Source organism: Phalangium opilio, unplaced genomic scaffold, assembly GCF_054372755.1.
Source record: "Phalangium opilio isolate 3A_F unplaced genomic scaffold, DU_Popi_V2 ptg000070l_1, whole genome shotgun sequence".
Lineage (NCBI taxonomy): Eukaryota > Metazoa > Arthropoda > Arachnida > Opiliones > Phalangiidae > Phalangium > Phalangium opilio.
The window spans coordinates 208,894-226,461 of NW_028324182.1; the positions used below are offsets into that span (position 1 = coordinate 208,894).

Here is a 17,568-nt window from a genome sequence, read left to right on the forward strand (position 1 = left end):
TAACCTTCATCTTTATAGAACAATAACAAAAAGAAGATATGTTTGCTTTTTTCATATCTATTGGAATTTAATAGTGGAAAAAAAGTGAAAAACCAACGTCACGCAGTGTTCCTAAGTGGTCTCCCTCCCAAGTACTGACTGCGCTCGACGCTGCTTATCTTCGGTGATAGGACTATAACCGGTGTTTTCAGCGCGATATGGCCGTTGGCGAGAGTGCTAGTTAATAATTCGAATTTAAATTAAGTGAGACAAATTAATCTTTATCTTTTTAAAACAATAACAAAAAGAAAAAATGTTTGCTTTTTTCATATCTATTGGAATTTAAAAAAGGAAAAAAAAGAGAAAAAGCCAACGGCACGCAGTGTTCCTAAGTGGTCTCCCTCCCAAGTACTGACTGCGCTCGACGCTTCTTAACTTCGGTGATCGGACGAGAACCAGTGTATTCAGCATGATATGGCCGTTGCCGAGAGTGCTAGTTAATAATTTGAATTCAATTAACCTTCATCTTTATAAAACAATAACAAAAAGAAGATATGTTTGCTTTTTTCATATCTGGTGGAATTAAAAAGAGGAAACAAAAAGGAAAAAGCCAACGGCACGCTGTGTTCCCAAGTACTGACTGCGCTCGACGGTGCTTAACTTCGGTGATCGGACGAGTACCGGTGTTTTCAGCGTGATATGGCCGCTGCTGAGAGTGCTAGATAATAATTCGAATTTAAATTAAGTGAGACAAATTGACCTTCATCTTTTTGTTATTGTTTTAAAAGATGAAAGTCAAATTGTCTCACTTAATTTAAATTCGAATTATTATCTATCACTCTAGGCAACGGCCATATCACTCTGAAAACACCGGTTCTCGTCCGATCACCGAAGTTAAGCAACGTCGAGCGCAGTCAGTACTTGGGAGCGAGACCACTTTTGGAACACTGCGTGCCGTTGGCTTTTTCACTTTTTTTCCACTTTTAAATTCCAATAGATATGAAAAAAGCAAACATATCTTCTTTTTGTTATTGTTTTATAAAGATGAAGGTTAAATAAATTCAAATTATTAAATAGCACTCTTGGCAACGGCCATAACACGCTGAAAACACCGGTTCTCGTCCAATCACCGAAGTTAAGCAACGTCGAGCGCAGTCAGTACTTGGGAGCGAGACCACTTTTGGAACACTGCGTGCCGTTGGCTTTTTCACTTTTTTTCCTCTTTTAAATTCCAATAGATATGAAAAAAGCAAACATATTTTCTTTTTGTTATTGTTTTAAAAAGATGATGGTTAATTTGTCTCACTTAATTTAAATTCGAATTATTATCTAGCACTCTCGGCAACGGCCATATCACGCTGAAAACACCGGTTCTCGTCCGATCACCGAAGTTAAGCAGCGTCGAGCGCAGTCAGTACTTGGGAGGGAGACCACTTAGGAACACTGCGTGCCGTTGGCTTTTTCACTTTTTTTTCCTCTTTTAAATTCCTATAGATATGAAAAAAAGCAAACATATTTTCTTTTTGTTATTGTTTTAAAAAGATGAAGGTCAATTTGTCTCAGATAATTTAAATTCGAATTATTATCTAGCACTCTCGGCAACGGCCATATCACGCTGAAAACACCGGTTCTCGTCCGATCACCGAATTTAAGCAGCGTCGAGCGCAGTCAGTACTTAGGAACACTGCGTGCCGTTGGCTTTTTCCTTTTTGTTTCCTCTTTTAAATTCCAATAGATATGAAAAAACCAAACATATCTTCTTTTTGTTATTGTTTTATAAATATGAAGGTTAATTAAATTCGAATTATTAACTAGCACTCTCGGCAACGGCCATATCACGCTGAAAAAAACGGTTCTCGTCCGATCACCGAAGTTAAGCAGCGTCGTGCGCAGTCAGTACTTGGGAACACTGCGTGCCTTTGGCTTTTTCCTTTTTTGCTTCCTCTTTTAAATTCATCCAGATATGAAAAAAGCAAACATATCTTCTTTTTGATATTGTTTTATAAAGATGAAAGTTAATTAAATTCAAATTATTAACTAGCCCTCGGCAACGGCCATATCACGCTGAATACACCGGTTTTCGTCCGATCACCAAAGTTAAGCAGCGTCGAGCGCAGTCAGTACTTGGGAACACAGCGTGCCGTTGGCTTTTTCCTTTTTGTTTCGTCTTTTAAATTCCACCAGATATGAAAAAAGCAAACATATCTTCTTTTTGTTATTGTTTTATAAAGATGAAGTTTAATTGAATTCAAATTATTAACTAGCACTCTCGGCAACGGCCATATCATGCTGAATACACCGGTTCTCGTCCGTTCACCGAAGTTAAGCAGCGTCGAGCGCAGTCAGTACTTGGGAACACTGCGTGCCGTTGGCTTATTCCTTTTTGATTCCTCTTTTAAATTCCATCAGATATGAAAAAACCAAACATATCTTCTTTTTGTTATTGTTTTATAAATATGAAAGTTAATTTGTCTCACTTAATTTAAATTCGAATTATTATCTAGCACTCTCAGCAACGGCCATATCACGCAGAAAACACCGGTTCTCGTCCGATCACCGAAGTTAAGCAGCGTCGAGCGCAGTCAGTACTTGGGAACACTGCGTGCCTTTGGCTTTTTCCTTTTTGTTTCCTCTTTTAAATTCCTCCAGATATAAAAAAACATATCTTCTTTTTGATATTGTTTTATAAAGATGAAAGTGAATTAAATTGAAATTATTAACAAGCACTCTCGGCAACGGCCGTATCACGCTGAATCCACCGGTTCTCGTCCGATCACCGAAGTTAAGCAGCGTCGAGCGCAGTCAGTACTTGGGAGGGAGACCACTTAGGAACACTACGTGCCGTAGGCTTTTTCACTTTTTTTTCACTTTCAAATTCCAATAGATATGAAAAAAGCAAACTTATTTTCTTTTTGTTATTGTTTTAAAAAGATGAAGGTCAATTTGTCTCACTTAATTTAAATTCGAATTACTATCTAGCACTCTCAGCAACGGCCATATCACGCTGAAAACACCGGTTCTCGTCCGATCACCGAAGTTAAGCAGCGTCGAGCGCGGTCAGTACTTGGGAACACTGCGTGCCTTTGGCTTTTTCCTTTTTGTTTCCTCTTTTAAATTCCTCCAGATATAAAAAAACATATCTTCTTTTTGATATTGTTTTATAAAGATGAAAGTGAATTAAATTGAAATTATTAACAAGCACTCTCGGCAACGGCCGTATCACGCTGAATCCACCGGTTCTCGTCCGATCATCGAAGTTAAGCAGCGTCGAGCGCAGTCAGTACTTGGGAGGGAGACCACTTAGGAACACTGCGTGCCGATGGCTTTTAATTTTTTTTCCTCTTTTAAATTCCAATAGATATGAAAAAAGCAAACTTATTTTCTTTTTGTTATTGTTTTAAAAAGATGAAGGTCAATATGTCTCACTTAATTTAAATTCGAATTATTATCTAGCACTCTCAGCAACGGCCATATCACGCTGAAAACACCGGTTCTCGTCCGATCACCGAAATTAAGCAGCGTCGAGCGCAGTAAGTACTTGGGAGGAAGACCACTTAGGAACACTGCGTGCCGTTGGTTTTTCACTTTTTTTCCACTTTCAAATTCCAATAGATATGAAAAAAGCAAACATATCTTCTTTTTGTTATTGTTTTATAAAGACGAAGGTTAATTAAATTCAAATAATTAAATAGCACTCTCGGCAACGGCCATATCACGCTGAAAACACCGGTTCTCGTCCGATCACCGAAGTTAAGCAGCGTCGAGCGCAGTCAGTACTTGGGAGGCAGACCACTTGGGAACACTGCGTGCCGTTGGCTTTTTCACTTTTTTTTCCTGTTTTAAATTCCAACAGATATGAAAAAAGCAAACTTATTTTCTTTTTGTTATTGTTTTAAAAAGATGAAGGTTAATTTGTCTCACTTAATTTAAATTCGAATTATTAACTAACACTCTCGGCAACGGCCATATCACGTTGAAAACACCGGTTCTAGTCCTATCACCGAAGTTAAGCAGCGTCGAGCGCAGTCAGTAATTGGAAACTCTGCGTGCCGTTGGCTTTTTCACTTTTGTTTCCTCTTTTAAATTCCACCAGATATAAAAAAGCAAACATATCTTTTTTTATATTTTTATAAAGATGAAGGTTAATTAAATTCAAATTATTAAGTAGCACTCTCGGCAACGGCCATATCATGCTGAATACACCGGTTCTCGTCCGATCACCGAAGTTAAGCAGCGTCGAGCGCAGTCAGTACTTGGGAGGGAGACCACTTAGGAACACTACGTGCCGTAGGCTTTTTCACTTTTTTTTCACTTTTAAATTCCAATAGATATGAAAAAAGCAAACTTATTTTCTTTTTGTTATTGTTTTAAAAAGATGAAGGTCAATTTGTCTCACTTAATTTAAATTCGAATTACTATCTAGCACTCTCAGCAACGGCCATATCACGCTGAAAACACCGGTTCTCGTCCGATCACCGAAGTTAAGCAGCGTCGAGCGCAGTCAGTACTTGGGAGGGAGACCACTTAGGAACACTACGTGCCGTAGGCTTTTTCACTTTTTTTTCACTTTTAAATTCCAATAGATATGAAAAAAGCAAACTTATTTTCTTTTTGTTATTGTTTTAAAAAGATGAAGGTCAATTTGTCTCACTTAATTTAAATTCGAATTACTATCTAGCACTCTCAGCAACGGCCATATCACGCTGAAAACACCGGTTCTCGTCCGATCACCGAAGTTAAGCAGCGTCGAGCGCGGTCAGTACTTGGGAACACTGCGTGCCTTTGCCTTTTTCCTTTTTGTTTCCTCTTTTAAATTCCTCCAGATATAAAAAAGCAAACATATCTTCTTTTTGATATTGTTTTATAAAGATGAAAGTGAATTAAATTGAAATTATTAACAAGCACTCTCGGCAACGGCCATATCACGCTGAATCCACCGGTTCTCGTCCGATCATCGAAGTTAAGCAGCGTCGAGCGCAGTCAGTACTTGGGAGGGAGACCACTTAGGAACACTGCGTGCCGATGGCTTTTAATTTTTTTTCCTCTTTTAAATTCCAATAGATATGAAAAAAGCAAACTTATTTTCTTTTTGTTATTGTTTTAAAAAGATGAAGGTCAATATGTCTCACTTAATTTAAATTCGAATTATTATCTAGCACTCTCAGCAACGGCCATATCACGCTGAAAACACCGGTTCTCGTCCGATCACCGAAATTAAGCAGCGTCGAGCGCAGTCAGTACTTGGGAGGCAGACCACTTGGGAACACTGCGTGCCGTTGGCTTTTTCACTTTTTTTTCCTGTTTTAAATTCCAACAGATATGAAAAAAGCAAACTTATTTTCTTTTTGTTATTGTTTTAAAAAGATGAAGGTTAATTTGTCTCACTTAATTTAAATTCGAATTATTAACTAACACTCTCGGCAACGGCCATATCACGTTGAAAACACCGGTTCTAGTCCTATCACCGAAGTTAAGCAGCGTCGAGCGCGGTCAGTACTAGGGAACACTGCGTGCCGTTGGCTTTTTCCTTTTTGTTTCCTCTTTTAAATTCCACCAGATATGAAAAAACCAAACATAATTTTCTTTTTGTTATTGTTTTAAAAAGATGAAGGTCAATATGTCTCACTTAATTTAAATTCAAATTTTTAAATAGCACTCTCGGCAACAGCCATATCGTGCTGAAAAAAACGGTTCTCGTCCGATCACCGAAGTTAAGCAGCGTCGAGCGCAGTCAGTACTTGGGAGGGAGACCACTTAGGATCACTGCGTGCCGTGGGCTTTTTCACTTTTTTTTTCCACTTTTATATTCCAATAAATTTAAAAAAAGCAAACATATTTTCTTTTTGTTATTGTTTTAAAAAGATGAAGGTTAATTTGTCTCACTTAATTTAAATTCGAATTATTAACTAGCACTCTCGGCGACGGCCATCTCACGCTGAAAACACCGGTTCTAGTCCTATCACCGAAGTTAAGCAGCGTCGAGCGCAGTCAGTACTAGGAAACTCTGCGTGCCGTTGGCTTTTTCACTTTTGTTTCCTCTTTTAAATTCCACCAGATATAAAAAAGCAACCATATCTTCTTTTTGTTATTGTTTTATAAAGATTAAGGTTAATTAAATTCAAATTATTAAATAGCACTCTCGGCAGCGGCCATATCACGCTGAAAACACCGGTTCTCGTCCGATCACCGAAGTTAAGCAGCGTCGATCGCAGTCAGTACTTGGGAGGGAGACCACTTAGGAACACTGCGTGCCGTTGGCTTTTTCACTTTTTTTCCTCTTTTAAATTCCAATAGATATGAAAAAACCAAACTTTTTTTCTTTTTGTTATTGTTTTAAAAAGATGAAGGTTAATTTGTCTCACTTAATTTAAATTCGAATTATTAACTAGCACTCTCGGCAACGGCCATATCACGCTGAAAACACCGGTTCTAATCCTATCACCGAAGTTAAGCAGCGTCGAGCGCAGTCAGTACGTGGGAGGGAGACCACTTAAGAATACTGCGTGCCGTTGGTTTTTCACTTTTTTTCCACTTTTAAATTCCAATAGATATGAAAAAAGCAAACATATCTTCTTTTTGTTATTGTCTTATAAAGATGAAGGTTAATTAAATTCAAATTATTAAATAGCACTCTCGGCAACAGCCATATCGTGCTGAAAAAAACGGTTCTCGTCCGATCACCGAAGTTAAGCAGCGTCGAGCGCAGTCAGTACTTGGGAGGGAGACCACTTAGGATCACTGCGTGCCGTGGGCTTTTTCACTTTTTTTTTCCACTTTTATATTCCAATAAATTTAAAAAAAGCAAACATATTTTCTTTTTGTTATTGTTTTAAAAAGATGAAGGTTAATTTGTCTCACTTAATTTAAATTCGAATTATTAACTAGCACTCTCGGCGACGGCCATATCACGCTGAAAACACCGGTTCTAGTCCTATCACCGAAGTTAAGCAGCGTCGAGCGCAGTCAGTACTAGGAAACTCTGCGTGCCGTTGGCTTTTTCACTTTTGTTTCCTCTTTTAAATTCCACCAGATATAAAAAAGCAACCATATCTTCTTTTTGTTATTGTTTTATAAAGATTAAGGTTAATTAAATTCAAATTATTAAATAGCACTCTCGGCAGCGGCCATATCACGCTGAAAACACCGGTTCTCGTCCGATCACCGAAGTTAAGCAGCGTCGATCGCAGTCAGTACTTGGGAGGGAGACCACTTAGGAACACTGCGTGCCGTTGGCTTTTTCACTTTTTTTCCTCTTTTAAATTCCAATAGATATGAAAAAACCAAACTTTTTTTCTTTTTGTTATTGTTTTAAAAAGATGAAGGTTAATTTGTCTCACTTAATTTAAATTCGAATTATTAACTAGCACTCTCGGCAACGGCCATATCACGCTGAAAACACCTGTTCTAGTCCTATAACCGAAGTTATGCAGCGTCGAGCGCAGTCAGTACTTGGAAACTCTGCGTGCCGTTGGCTTTTTCACTTTTGTTTCCTCTTTTAAATTCCACCAGATATAAAAAAGCAACCATATCTTCTTTTTGTTATTGTTTTATAAAGATTAAGGTTAATTAAATTCAAATTATTAAATAGCACTCTCGGCAGCGGCCATATCACGCTGAAAACACCGGTTCTTGTCCGATCACCGAAGTTAAGCAGCGTCGATCGCAGTCAGTACTTGGGAGGGAGACCACTTAGGAACACTGCGTGCCGTTGGCTTTTTCACTTTTGTTTCCTCTTTTAAATTCCACCAGATATAAAAAAGCAAACATACCTTCTTTTTTTATATTTTTATAAAGATGAAGGTTAATTAAATTCAAATTATTAAGTAGCACTCTCGGCAACGGCCATATCATGCTGAATACACCGGTTCTCGTCCGATCACCGAAGTTAAGCAGCGTCGAGCGCAGTCAGTACTTGGGAGGGAGACCACTTAAGAACACTACGTGCCGTAGGCTTTTTCACTTTTTTTTCACTTTTAAATTCCAATAGATATGAAAAAAGCAAACTTATTTTCTTTTTGTTATTGTTTGAAAAGATGAAGGTTAATTTGTCTCACTTAATTTAAATTCGAATTATTAACTAGCACTCTCGGCAACGGCCATATCACGCTGAAAAAAACGCTTCTCCTCCGATCACCGAAGTTAAGCAGCGTCTAGCGCAGTCAGTACTTGGGAGGGAGACCACTTAGGAACACTGCGTGCCGATGGCTTTTTCACTTTTTTTCCCTCTTTTAAATTCCAAAAGATATGAAAAAACCAAACTTTTTTTCTTTTTGTTATTGTTTTAAAAAGATGAAGGTTAATTTGTCTCACTTAATTTAAATTCGAATTATTAACTAGCACTCTCGGCAACGGCCATATCACGCTGAAAACACCGGTTCTAATCCTATCACCGAAGTTAAGCAGCGTCGAGCGCAGTCAGTACGTGGGAGGGAGACCACTTAAGAATACTGCGTGCCGTTGGTTTTTCACTTTTTTTCCACTTTTAAATTCCAATAGATATGAAAAAAGCAAACATATCTTCTTTTTGTTATTGTCTTATAAAGATGAAGGTTAATTAAATTCAAATTATTAAATAGCACTCTCGGCAACAGCCATATCGTGCTGAAAAAAACGGTTCTCGTCCGATCACCGAAGTTAAGCAGCGTCGAGCGCAGTCAGTACTTGGGAGGGAGACCACTTAGGATCACTGCGTGCCGTGGGCTTTTTCACTTTTTTTTTCCACTTTTATATTCCAATAAATTTAAAAAAAGCAAACATATTTTCTTTTTGTTATTGTTTTAAAAAGATGAAGGTTAATTTGTCTCACTTAATTTAAATTCGAATTATTAACTAGCACTCTCGGCGACGGCCATCTCACGCTGAAAACACCGGTTCTAGTCCTATCACCGAAGTTAAGCAGCGTCGAGCGCAGTCAGTACTAGGAAACTCTGCGTGCCGTTGGCTTTTTCACTTTTGTTTCCTCTTTTAAATTCCACCAGATATAAAAAAGCAACCATATCTTCTTTTTGTTATTGTTTTATAAAGATTAAGGTTAATTAAATTCAAATTATTAAATAGCACTCTCGGCAGCGGCCATATCACGCTGAAAACACCGGTTCTCGTCCGATCACCGAAGTTAAGCAGCGTCGATCGCAGTCAGTACTTGGGAGGGAGACCACTTAGGAACACTGCGTGCCGTTGGCTTTTTCACTTTTTTTCCTCTTTTAAATTCCAATAGATATGAAAAAACCAAACTTTTTTTCTTTTTGTTATTGTTTTAAAAAGATGAAGGTTAATTTGTCTCACTTAATTTAAATTCGAATTATTAACTAGCACTCTCGGCAACGGCCATATCACGCTGAAAACACCGGTTCTAATCCTATCACCGAAGTTAAGCAGCGTCGAGCGCAGTCAGTACGTGGGAGGGAGACCACTTAAGAATACTGCGTGCCGTTGGTTTTTCACTTTTTTTCCACTTTTAAATTCCAATAGATATGAAAAAAGCAAACATATCTTCTTTTTGTTATTGTCTTATAAAGATGAAGGTTAATTAAATTCAAATTATTAAATAGCACTCTCGGCAACAGCCATATCGTGCTGAAAAAAACGGTTCTCGTCCGATCACCGAAGTTAAGCAGCGTCGAGCGCAGTCAGTACTTGGGAGGGAGACCACTTAGGATCACTGCGTGCCGTGGGCTTTTTCACTTTTTTTTTCCACTTTTATATTCCAATAAATTTAAAAAAAGCAAACATATTTTCTTTTTGTTATTGTTTTAAAAAGATGAAGGTTAATTTGTCTCACTTAATTTAAATTCGAATTATTAACTAGCACTCTCGGCGACGGCCATATCACGCTGAAAACACCGGTTCTAGTCCTATCACCGAAGTTAAGCAGCGTCGAGCGCAGTCAGTACTAGGAAACTCTGCGTGCCGTTGGCTTTTTCACTTTTGTTTCCTCTTTTAAATTCCACCAGATATAAAAAAGCAACCATATCTTCTTTTTGTTATTGTTTTATAAAGATTAAGGTTAATTAAATTCAAATTATTAAATAGCACTCTCGGCAGCGGCCATATCACGCTGAAAACACCGGTTCTCGTCCGATCACCGAAGTTAAGCAGCGTCGATCGCAGTCAGTACTTGGGAGGGAGACCACTTAGGAACACTGCGTGCCGTTGGCTTTTTCACTTTTTTTCCTCTTTTAAATTCCAATAGATATGAAAAAACCAAACTTTTTTTCTTTGTGATATTGTTTTAAAAAGATGAAGGTTAATTTGTCTCACTTAATTTAAATTCGAATTATTAACTAGCACTCTCGGCAACGGCCATATCACGCTGAAAACACCGGTTCTAATCCTATCACCGAAGTTAAGCAGCGTCGAGCGCAGTCAGTACGTGGGAGGGAGACCACTTAAGAACACTGCGTGCCGTTGGTTTTTCACTTTTTTTTCCACTTTTAAATTCCAATAGGTATGAAAAAAGCAAACATATCTTCTTTTTGTTATTGTCTTATAAAGATGAAGGTTAATTAAATTCAAATTATTAAATAGCACTCTCGGCAACGGCCATATCGCGCTGAAAAAAACGGTTCTCGTCCGATCACCGAAGTTAAGCAGCGTCGAGCGCAGTCAGTACTTGGGAGGGAGACCACTTAGGAACACTGCGTGCCGTTGGCTTTTTCACTTTTTTTTCCACTTTTATATTCCAATAAATTTAAAAAAAGCAAACATATTTTCTTTTTGTTATCGTTTTAAAAAGATGAAGGTTAATTTGTCTCACTTAATTTAAATTCGAATTATTAACTAGCACTCTCGGCGACGGCCATATCACGCTGAAAACACCGGTTCTAGTCCTATAACCGAAGTTAAGCAGCGTCGAGCGCAGTCAGTACTTGGAAACTCTGCGTGCCGTTGGCTTTTTCACTTTTGTTTCCTCTTTTAAATTCCACCAGATATAAAAAAGCAACCATATCTTCTTTTTGTTATTGTTTTATAAAGATTAAGGTTAATTAAATTCAAATTATTAAATAGCACTCTCGGCAGCGGCCATATCACGCTGAAAACACCGGTTCTTGTCCGATCACCGAAGTTAAGCAGCGTCGATCGCAGTCAGTACTTGGGAGGGAGACCACTTAGGAACACTGCGTGCCGTTGGCTTTTTCACTTTTTTTCCTCTTTTAAATTCCAATAGATATGAAAAAACCAAACTTTTTTTCTTTGTGATATTGTTTTAAAAAGATGAAGGTTAATTTGTCTCACTTAATTTAAATTCGAATTATTAACTAGCACTCTCGGCAACGGCCATATCACGCTGAAAACACCGGTTCTAATCCTATCACCGAAGTTAAGCAGCGTCGAGCGCAGTCAGTACGTGGGAGGGAGACCACTTAAGAACACTGCGTGCCGTTGGTTTTTCACTTTTTTTTCCACTTTTAAATTCCAATAGGTATGAAAAAAGCAAACATATCTTCTTTTTGTTATTGTCTTATAAAGATGAAGGTTAATTAAATTCAAATTATTAAATAGCACTCTCGGCAACGGCCATATCGCGCTGAAAAAAACGGTTCTCGTCCGATCACCGAAGTTAAGCAGCGTCGAGCGCAGTCAGTACTTGGGAGGGAGACCACTTAGGAACACTGCGTGCCGTTGGCTTTTTCACTTTTTTTTCCACTTTTATATTCCAATAAATTTAAAAAAAGCAAACATATTTTCTTTTTGTTATCGTTTTAAAAAGATGAAGGTTAATTTGTCTCACTTAATTTAAATTCGAATTATTAACTAGCACTCTCGGCGACGGCCATATCACGCTGAAAACACCGGTTCTAGTCCTATAACCGAAGTTAAGCAGCGTCGAGCGCAGTCAGTACTTGGAAACTCTGCGTGCCGTTGGCTTTTTCACTTTTGTTTCCTCTTTTAAATTCCACCAGATATAAAAAAGCAACCATATCTTCTTTTTGTTATTGTTTTATAAAGATTAAGGTTAATTAAATTCAAATTATTAAATAGCACTCTCGGCAGCGGCCATATCACGCTGAAAACACCGCTTCTTGTCCGATCACCGAAGTTAAGCAGCGTCGATCGCAGTCAGTACTTGGGAGGGAGACCACTTAGGAACACTGCGTCCCGTTGGCTTTTTCACTTTTTTTCCTCTTTTAAATTCCAATAGATATGAAAAAACCAAACTTTTTTTCTTTGTGATATTGTTTTAAAAAGATGAAGGTTAATTTGTCTCACTTAATTTAAATTCGAATTATTAACTAGCACTCTCGGCAACGGCCATATCACGCTGAAAACACCGGTTCTAATCCTATCACCGAAGTTAAGCAGCGTCGAGCGCAGTCAGTACGTGGGAGGGAGACCACTTAAGAACACTGCGTGCCGTTGGTTTTTCACTTTTTTTTCCACTTTTAAATTCCAATAGGTATGAAAAAAGCAAACATATCTTCTTTTTGTTATTGTCTTATAAAGATGAAGGTTAATTAAATTCAAATTATTAAATAGCACTCTCGGCAACGGCCATATCGCGCTGAAAAAAACGGTTCTCGTCCGATCACCGAAGTTAAGCAGCGTCGAGCGCAGTCAGTACTTGGGAGGGAGACCGCTTAGGAACACTGCGTGCCGTTGGCTTTTTCACTTTTTTTTCCACTTTTATATTCCAATAAATTTAAAAAAAGCAAACATATTTTCTTTTTGTTATCGTTTTAAAAAGATGAAGGTTAATTTGTCTCACTTAATTTAAATTCGAATTATTAACTAGCACTCTCGGCGACGGCCATATCACGCTGAAAACACCGGTTCTAGTCCTATAACCGAAGTTAAGCAGCGTCGAGCGCAGTCAGTACTTGGAAACTCTGCGTGCCGTTGGCTTTTTCACTTTTGTTTCCTCTTTTAAATTCCACCAGATATAAAAAAGCAACCATATCTTCTTTTTGTTATTGTTTTATAAAGATTAAGGTTAATTAAATTCAAATTATTAAATAGCACTCTCGGCAGCGGCCATATCACGCTGAAAACACCGGTTCTTGTCCGATCACCGAAGATAAGCAGCGTCGAGCGCAGTCAGTACTTGGTAGGGAGACCACTTAGGAACACTGCGTGCCGTTGGTTTTTCACTTTTTTTCCACTTTTAAATTCCAATAGATATGAAAAAAGCAAACATATCTTCTTTTTGTTATTGTCTTATAAAGATGAAGGTTAATTAAATTCAAATTATTAACGGCCATATCGCGCTGAAAAAAACGGTTCTCGTCCGATCACCGAAGTTAAGCAGCGTCGAGCGCAGTCAGTACTTGGGATCACTGCGTGCCTTTGGCTTTTTCCTTTTTGTTTCCTCTTTTAAATTCCACCAGATATGAAAAAAAGCAAACATATCATCTTTTTGATAATGTTTGCTTTTTTGAAATTTATTGGAATATAAAAGTGGAAAAAAAGTGAAAAAGCCAACGGCACGCAGTGTTCCTAAGTGGTCTCCCTCCCAAGTACTGACTGCGCTCGACGCTGCTTAACTTCGGTGATCGGACGAGAACCGGTGTTTTCAGCGTGATATGGCCGTTGCCCAGAGTTCTATTTAATAATTTGAATTTAATTAACCTTCATCTTTATAGAACAATAACAAAAAGAAGATATGTTTGCTTTTTTCATATCTATTGGAATTTAAAAGTGGAAAAAAAGTGAAAAACCAACGTCACGCAGTGTTCCTAAGTGGTCTCCCTCCCAAGTACTGACTGCGCTCGACGCTGCTTATCTTCGGTGATAGGACTAGAACCGGTGTTTTCAGCGCGATATGGCCGTTGGCGAGAGTGCTAGTTAATAATTCGAATTTAAATTAAGTGAGACAAATTAATCTTTATCTTTTTAAAACAATAACAAAAAGAAGATATGTTTGCTTTTTTCATATCTGGTGGAATTTAAAAGAGGAAACAAAAAGGAAAAAGCCAACGGCACGCAGTGTTCCCAAGTACTGACTGCGCTCGACGCTGCTTAACTTCGGTGATCGGAGGAGAATCGTTTTATTCAGCGTGATATGGCCGTTGGCGAGAGTGCTAGTTAATAATTCGAATTTAAATTACGTGAGACAAATTAACCTTCATCTTTTTAAAACAATAACAAAAAGAAAATAAGTTTGCTTTTTTCATATCTGTTGGAATTTAAATGAGGAAAAAAATGTGAAAAAGCCAACGGCACGCAGTGTTCCTAAGTGGTCTCCCTCCCAAGTACTGACTGCCCTCGACGCTGCTTAACTTCGGTGATAGGACTAGAACCGGTGTTTTCAGCGTGATATGGCCGTTGCCGAGAGTGCTAGTTAATAATTCGAATTTAAATTAAGTGAGACAAATTAACCTTCATCTTTTTAAAACAATAACAAAAAGAAAATAAGTTTGCTTTTTTCATATCTATTGGAATTTAAAAGAGGAAAAAAAGTGAAAAAGCCAACGGCACGCAGTGTTCCTAAGTGGTCTCCCTCCCAAGTACTGGTTGCGATCGACGCTGCTTAACTTCGGTGATCGGACGGGAACCGGTGTTGTCAGCGTGATATGGCCGTTGCTGAGAGTGCTAGTTAATAATTCGAACTTAAATTAAGTGAGACAAATTAACTTTCATATTTATAAAACAATAACAAAAAGAAGATATGTTTGGTTTTTTCATATCTGATGGAATTTAAAAGAGGAATCAAAAAGGAATAAGCCAACGGCACGCAGTGTTCCCAAGTACTGACTGCGCTTGACGCTGCTTAACTTCGGTGAACGGACGAGAACCGGTGTATTCAGCATGATATGGCCGTTGCCGAGAGTGCTAGTTAATAATTTGAATTCAATAAAACTTCATCTTTATAAAACAATAACAAAAATAAAATTATGTTTGGTTTTTTATATCTGGTGGAATTTAAAAGAGGAAACGAAAAGGAAAAAGCCAACGGCACGCAGTGTTCCCAAGTACTGACTGCGCTCGACGCTACTTAACTTCGGTGATCGGACGAGAACCGGTGTTTTCAGCGTGATATGGCCGTTGCTGAGAGTGCTAGATAATAATTCGAATTTAAATTAAGTGAGACAAATTGACCTTCATCTTTTTAAAACAATAACAAAAAGAAAATAAGTTTGCTTTTTTCATATCTATTGGAATTTAAAAGAGGAAAAAAAAGTGAAATAGCCAACGGCACGCAGTGTTCCTAAGTGGTCTCCCTCCCAAGTACTGACTGCACTCGACGCTGCTTAACTTCGGTGATCGGACGAGAACCGGTGTATTCAGCGTGATATGGCCGTTGCCGTGAGTGCTAGTTAATAATTCGAATTTAAATTAAGTGAGACAAATTAACCTTCATATTTATAAAACAATAACAAAAAGAAGATATGTTTGGTTTTTTCATATCTGATGGAATTTAAAAGAGGAATCAAAAAGGAAAAAGCCAACGGCACGCAGTGTTCCCAAGTACTGACTGCGCTCGACGCTGCTTAACTTCGGTGAACGGACGAGAACCGGTGTATTCAGCATGATATGGCCGTTGCCGAGAGTGCTAGTTAATAATTTGAATTCAATAAAACTTCATCTTTATAAAACAATAACAAAAAGAAGATATGTTTGCTTTTTTCATATCTGGTGGAATTTAAAAGACGAAACAAAAAGGAAAAAGCCAACGGCACGCTGTGTTCCCAAGTACTGACTGCGCTCGACGCTGCTTAACTTTGGTGATCGGACGAAAACCGGTGTATTCAGCGTGATATGGCCGTTGCCGAGGGCTAGTTAATAATTTGAATTTAATTAACTTTCATCTTTATAAAACAATATCAAAAAGAAGATATGTTTGCTTTTTTCATATCTGGATGAATTTAAAAGAGGAAGCAAAAAGGAAAAAGCCAAAGGCACGCAGTGTTCCCAAGTACTGACTGCGCACGACGCTGCTTAACTTCGGTGATCGGACGAGAACCGTTTTTTTCAGCGTGATATGGCCGTTGCCGAGAGTGCTAGTTAATAATTCCAATTTAAATTAAGTGAGACAAATTAACCTTCATCTTTTTAAAACAATAACAAAAATAAAATTATGTTTGGTTTTTTATATCTGGTGGAATTTAAAAGAGGAAACGAAAAGGAAAAAGCCAACGGCACGCAGTGTTCCCAAGTACTGACTGCGCTCGACGCTACTTAACTTCGGTGATCGCACGAGAACCGGTGTTTTCAGCGTGATATGGCCGTTGCTGAGAGTGCTAGATAATAATTCGAATTTAAATTAAGTGAGACAAATTGACCTTCATCTTTTTAAAACAATAACAAAAAGAAAATAAGTTTGCTTTTTTCATATCTATTGGAATTTAAAAGAGGAAAAAAAAAGTGAAATAGCCAACGGCATGCAGTGTTCCTAAGTGGTCTCCCTCCCAAGTACTGACTGCGCTCGACGCTGCTTAACTTCGGTGATCGGACGAGAACCGGTGTATTCAGCGTGATATGGCCGTTGCCGTGAGTGCTAGTTAATAATTTGAATTTAATTAACGTTCATCTTTATAAAACAATAACAAAAAGAAGATATGTTTGCTTTTTTCATATCTGGTGGAATTTAAAAGAGGAAACAAAAAGGAAAAAGCCAACGGCACGCAGTGTTCCCAAGTACTGACTGCGCTCGACGCTGCTTAGCTTCGGTGATCGGAGGAGAATGGTTTTTTTCAGCGTGATATGGCCGTTGGCGAGAGTGCTAGTTAATAATTCGAATTTAAATTACGTGAGACAAATTAACCTTCATCTTTTTAAAACAATAACAAAAAGAAAATAAGTTTGCTTTTTTCATATCTATTGGAATTTAAATGAGGAAAAAAAAGTGAAAAAGCCAACGGCACGCAGTGTTCCTAAGTGGTCTCCCTCCCAAGTACTGACTGCCCTCGACGCTGCTTAACTTCGGTGATAGGACTAGAACCGGTGTTTTCAGCGTGATATGGCCGTTGCCGAGAGTGCTAGTTAATAATTCGGATTTAAATTAAGTGAGACAAATTAACCTTCATCTTTTTAAAACAATAACAAAAAGAAAATAAGTTTGCTTTTTTCATATCTATTGGAATTTAAAAGAGGAAAAAGAAGTGAAAAAGCCAACGGCACGCAGTGTTCCTAAGTGGTCTCCCTCCCAAGTACTGACTGCGATCGACGCTGCTTAACTTCGGTGATCGGACGGGAACCGGTGTTGTCAGCGTGATATGGCCGTTGCTGAGAGTGCTAGTTAATAATTCGAATTTAAATTAAGTGAGACAAATTAACCTTCATCTTTTTAAAACAATAACAAAAAGAAAATTATGTTTGGTTTTTTCATATCTATTGGAATTTAATAGAGGAAAAAAAAGTGAAAAAGCCAACGACACGCAGTGTTCCCAAGTTGTCTGCCTCCCAAGTACTGACTGCGCTCGACGCTGCTTAACTTCGGTGATCGGACGAGAACCGGTGTTTTCAGCGTTATATGGCCGTTGCCGAGAGTGCTATTTAATAATTTGAATTTAATTAACCTTCATCTTTATAAAACAATAACAAAAAGAAGACATGTTTGCTTTTTTCATATCTATTGGAATTTAAAAGAGGAAACAAAAAGGAAAAAGCCAACGGCACGCTGTGTTCCCAAGTACTGAATGCGCTCGACGC

The 17,568-nt window shown here is 38.2% G+C and overlaps 7 non-coding genes and 45 pseudogenes across 7 annotated transcripts; 37 read left to right on the forward strand and 15 right to left on the reverse strand.

Moving 5' to 3' along the window:
- Nucleotides 1-90: 90 nt before the first annotated feature.
- Nucleotides 91-209, reverse strand: LOC149659434 (5S ribosomal RNA; annotated as a pseudogene).
- Nucleotides 210-346: 137 nt separating this feature from the next.
- LOC149659435 (5S ribosomal RNA) lies at nucleotides 347-465 on the reverse strand (annotated as a pseudogene).
- A 357-nt stretch (nucleotides 466-822) lies between these two features.
- LOC149659436 (5S ribosomal RNA) lies at nucleotides 823-942 on the forward strand (annotated as a pseudogene).
- A 121-nt stretch (nucleotides 943-1,063) lies between these two features.
- On the forward strand, nucleotides 1,064-1,183 carry LOC149659437 (5S ribosomal RNA; annotated as a pseudogene).
- Nucleotides 1,184-1,319: 136 nt separating this feature from the next.
- On the forward strand, nucleotides 1,320-1,438 carry LOC149659438 (5S ribosomal RNA). Its single transcript, XR_016369666.1, has one exon. It is a non-coding gene; the product is annotated as a 5S ribosomal RNA (ribosomal RNA).
- A 138-nt stretch (nucleotides 1,439-1,576) lies between these two features.
- On the forward strand, nucleotides 1,577-1,679 carry LOC149659439 (5S ribosomal RNA; annotated as a pseudogene).
- A 571-nt stretch (nucleotides 1,680-2,250) lies between these two features.
- LOC149659440 (5S ribosomal RNA) lies at nucleotides 2,251-2,353 on the forward strand (annotated as a pseudogene).
- A 357-nt stretch (nucleotides 2,354-2,710) lies between these two features.
- LOC149659441 (5S ribosomal RNA) lies at nucleotides 2,711-2,829 on the forward strand (annotated as a pseudogene).
- A 356-nt stretch (nucleotides 2,830-3,185) lies between these two features.
- Nucleotides 3,186-3,304, forward strand: LOC149659442 (5S ribosomal RNA; annotated as a pseudogene).
- A 135-nt stretch (nucleotides 3,305-3,439) lies between these two features.
- LOC149659443 (5S ribosomal RNA) lies at nucleotides 3,440-3,558 on the forward strand (annotated as a pseudogene).
- Nucleotides 3,559-3,678: 120 nt separating this feature from the next.
- Nucleotides 3,679-3,797, forward strand: LOC149659444 (5S ribosomal RNA). Its single transcript, XR_016369464.1, has one exon. It is a non-coding gene; the product is annotated as a 5S ribosomal RNA (ribosomal RNA).
- Nucleotides 3,798-4,154: 357 nt separating this feature from the next.
- LOC149659445 (5S ribosomal RNA) lies at nucleotides 4,155-4,273 on the forward strand. The gene has a single exon (XR_016369720.1). It is a non-coding gene; the product is annotated as a 5S ribosomal RNA (ribosomal RNA).
- A 136-nt stretch (nucleotides 4,274-4,409) lies between these two features.
- Nucleotides 4,410-4,528, forward strand: LOC149659446 (5S ribosomal RNA). The gene has a single exon (XR_016369727.1). It is a non-coding gene; the product is annotated as a 5S ribosomal RNA (ribosomal RNA).
- A 136-nt stretch (nucleotides 4,529-4,664) lies between these two features.
- LOC149659447 (5S ribosomal RNA) lies at nucleotides 4,665-4,767 on the forward strand (annotated as a pseudogene).
- Nucleotides 4,768-4,888: 121 nt separating this feature from the next.
- On the forward strand, nucleotides 4,889-5,007 carry LOC149659448 (5S ribosomal RNA; annotated as a pseudogene).
- Nucleotides 5,008-5,142: 135 nt separating this feature from the next.
- On the forward strand, nucleotides 5,143-5,261 carry LOC149659449 (5S ribosomal RNA; annotated as a pseudogene).
- Nucleotides 5,262-5,639: 378 nt separating this feature from the next.
- Nucleotides 5,640-5,758, forward strand: LOC149659450 (5S ribosomal RNA; annotated as a pseudogene).
- A 362-nt stretch (nucleotides 5,759-6,120) lies between these two features.
- Nucleotides 6,121-6,239, forward strand: LOC149659451 (5S ribosomal RNA; annotated as a pseudogene).
- A 136-nt stretch (nucleotides 6,240-6,375) lies between these two features.
- Nucleotides 6,376-6,494, forward strand: LOC149659452 (5S ribosomal RNA; annotated as a pseudogene).
- A 120-nt stretch (nucleotides 6,495-6,614) lies between these two features.
- Nucleotides 6,615-6,733, forward strand: LOC149659453 (5S ribosomal RNA; annotated as a pseudogene).
- Nucleotides 6,734-7,095: 362 nt separating this feature from the next.
- Nucleotides 7,096-7,214, forward strand: LOC149659454 (5S ribosomal RNA; annotated as a pseudogene).
- Nucleotides 7,215-7,574: 360 nt separating this feature from the next.
- Nucleotides 7,575-7,693, forward strand: LOC149659455 (5S ribosomal RNA; annotated as a pseudogene).
- A 120-nt stretch (nucleotides 7,694-7,813) lies between these two features.
- On the forward strand, nucleotides 7,814-7,932 carry LOC149659456 (5S ribosomal RNA). Its single transcript, XR_016369229.1, has one exon. It is a non-coding gene; the product is annotated as a 5S ribosomal RNA (ribosomal RNA).
- A 135-nt stretch (nucleotides 7,933-8,067) lies between these two features.
- LOC149659457 (5S ribosomal RNA) lies at nucleotides 8,068-8,186 on the forward strand (annotated as a pseudogene).
- Nucleotides 8,187-8,323: 137 nt separating this feature from the next.
- On the forward strand, nucleotides 8,324-8,442 carry LOC149659458 (5S ribosomal RNA; annotated as a pseudogene).
- A 120-nt stretch (nucleotides 8,443-8,562) lies between these two features.
- Nucleotides 8,563-8,681, forward strand: LOC149659459 (5S ribosomal RNA; annotated as a pseudogene).
- Nucleotides 8,682-9,043: 362 nt separating this feature from the next.
- LOC149659460 (5S ribosomal RNA) lies at nucleotides 9,044-9,162 on the forward strand (annotated as a pseudogene).
- A 136-nt stretch (nucleotides 9,163-9,298) lies between these two features.
- On the forward strand, nucleotides 9,299-9,417 carry LOC149659461 (5S ribosomal RNA; annotated as a pseudogene).
- A 120-nt stretch (nucleotides 9,418-9,537) lies between these two features.
- On the forward strand, nucleotides 9,538-9,656 carry LOC149659462 (5S ribosomal RNA; annotated as a pseudogene).
- A 362-nt stretch (nucleotides 9,657-10,018) lies between these two features.
- Nucleotides 10,019-10,137, forward strand: LOC149659463 (5S ribosomal RNA; annotated as a pseudogene).
- A 136-nt stretch (nucleotides 10,138-10,273) lies between these two features.
- On the forward strand, nucleotides 10,274-10,392 carry LOC149659464 (5S ribosomal RNA; annotated as a pseudogene).
- Nucleotides 10,393-10,513: 121 nt separating this feature from the next.
- Nucleotides 10,514-10,632, forward strand: LOC149659465 (5S ribosomal RNA; annotated as a pseudogene).
- Nucleotides 10,633-10,993: 361 nt separating this feature from the next.
- On the forward strand, nucleotides 10,994-11,112 carry LOC149659466 (5S ribosomal RNA; annotated as a pseudogene).
- A 136-nt stretch (nucleotides 11,113-11,248) lies between these two features.
- On the forward strand, nucleotides 11,249-11,367 carry LOC149659467 (5S ribosomal RNA; annotated as a pseudogene).
- Nucleotides 11,368-11,488: 121 nt separating this feature from the next.
- LOC149659468 (5S ribosomal RNA) lies at nucleotides 11,489-11,607 on the forward strand (annotated as a pseudogene).
- Nucleotides 11,608-11,968: 361 nt separating this feature from the next.
- LOC149659469 (5S ribosomal RNA) lies at nucleotides 11,969-12,087 on the forward strand (annotated as a pseudogene).
- A 136-nt stretch (nucleotides 12,088-12,223) lies between these two features.
- LOC149659470 (5S ribosomal RNA) lies at nucleotides 12,224-12,342 on the forward strand (annotated as a pseudogene).
- Nucleotides 12,343-12,463: 121 nt separating this feature from the next.
- On the forward strand, nucleotides 12,464-12,582 carry LOC149659471 (5S ribosomal RNA; annotated as a pseudogene).
- Nucleotides 12,583-12,943: 361 nt separating this feature from the next.
- On the forward strand, nucleotides 12,944-13,062 carry LOC149659472 (5S ribosomal RNA; annotated as a pseudogene).
- Nucleotides 13,063-13,392: 330 nt separating this feature from the next.
- Nucleotides 13,393-13,511, reverse strand: LOC149659473 (5S ribosomal RNA). The gene has a single exon (XR_016369677.1). It is a non-coding gene; the product is annotated as a 5S ribosomal RNA (ribosomal RNA).
- A 120-nt stretch (nucleotides 13,512-13,631) lies between these two features.
- LOC149659474 (5S ribosomal RNA) lies at nucleotides 13,632-13,750 on the reverse strand (annotated as a pseudogene).
- Nucleotides 13,751-14,127: 377 nt separating this feature from the next.
- On the reverse strand, nucleotides 14,128-14,246 carry LOC149659475 (5S ribosomal RNA; annotated as a pseudogene).
- A 136-nt stretch (nucleotides 14,247-14,382) lies between these two features.
- Nucleotides 14,383-14,501, reverse strand: LOC149659476 (5S ribosomal RNA; annotated as a pseudogene).
- A 137-nt stretch (nucleotides 14,502-14,638) lies between these two features.
- Nucleotides 14,639-14,741, reverse strand: LOC149659477 (5S ribosomal RNA; annotated as a pseudogene).
- A 122-nt stretch (nucleotides 14,742-14,863) lies between these two features.
- Nucleotides 14,864-14,966, reverse strand: LOC149659478 (5S ribosomal RNA; annotated as a pseudogene).
- Nucleotides 14,967-15,103: 137 nt separating this feature from the next.
- On the reverse strand, nucleotides 15,104-15,222 carry LOC149659479 (5S ribosomal RNA). Its single transcript, XR_016369685.1, has one exon. It is a non-coding gene; the product is annotated as a 5S ribosomal RNA (ribosomal RNA).
- A 137-nt stretch (nucleotides 15,223-15,359) lies between these two features.
- LOC149659480 (5S ribosomal RNA) lies at nucleotides 15,360-15,462 on the reverse strand (annotated as a pseudogene).
- A 585-nt stretch (nucleotides 15,463-16,047) lies between these two features.
- LOC149659481 (5S ribosomal RNA) lies at nucleotides 16,048-16,150 on the reverse strand (annotated as a pseudogene).
- A 138-nt stretch (nucleotides 16,151-16,288) lies between these two features.
- On the reverse strand, nucleotides 16,289-16,407 carry LOC149659482 (5S ribosomal RNA; annotated as a pseudogene).
- Nucleotides 16,408-16,769: 362 nt separating this feature from the next.
- LOC149659483 (5S ribosomal RNA) lies at nucleotides 16,770-16,888 on the reverse strand (annotated as a pseudogene).
- A 137-nt stretch (nucleotides 16,889-17,025) lies between these two features.
- On the reverse strand, nucleotides 17,026-17,144 carry LOC149659484 (5S ribosomal RNA; annotated as a pseudogene).
- A 138-nt stretch (nucleotides 17,145-17,282) lies between these two features.
- LOC149659485 (5S ribosomal RNA) lies at nucleotides 17,283-17,401 on the reverse strand (annotated as a pseudogene).
- Nucleotides 17,402-17,568: the final 167 nt, after the last annotated feature.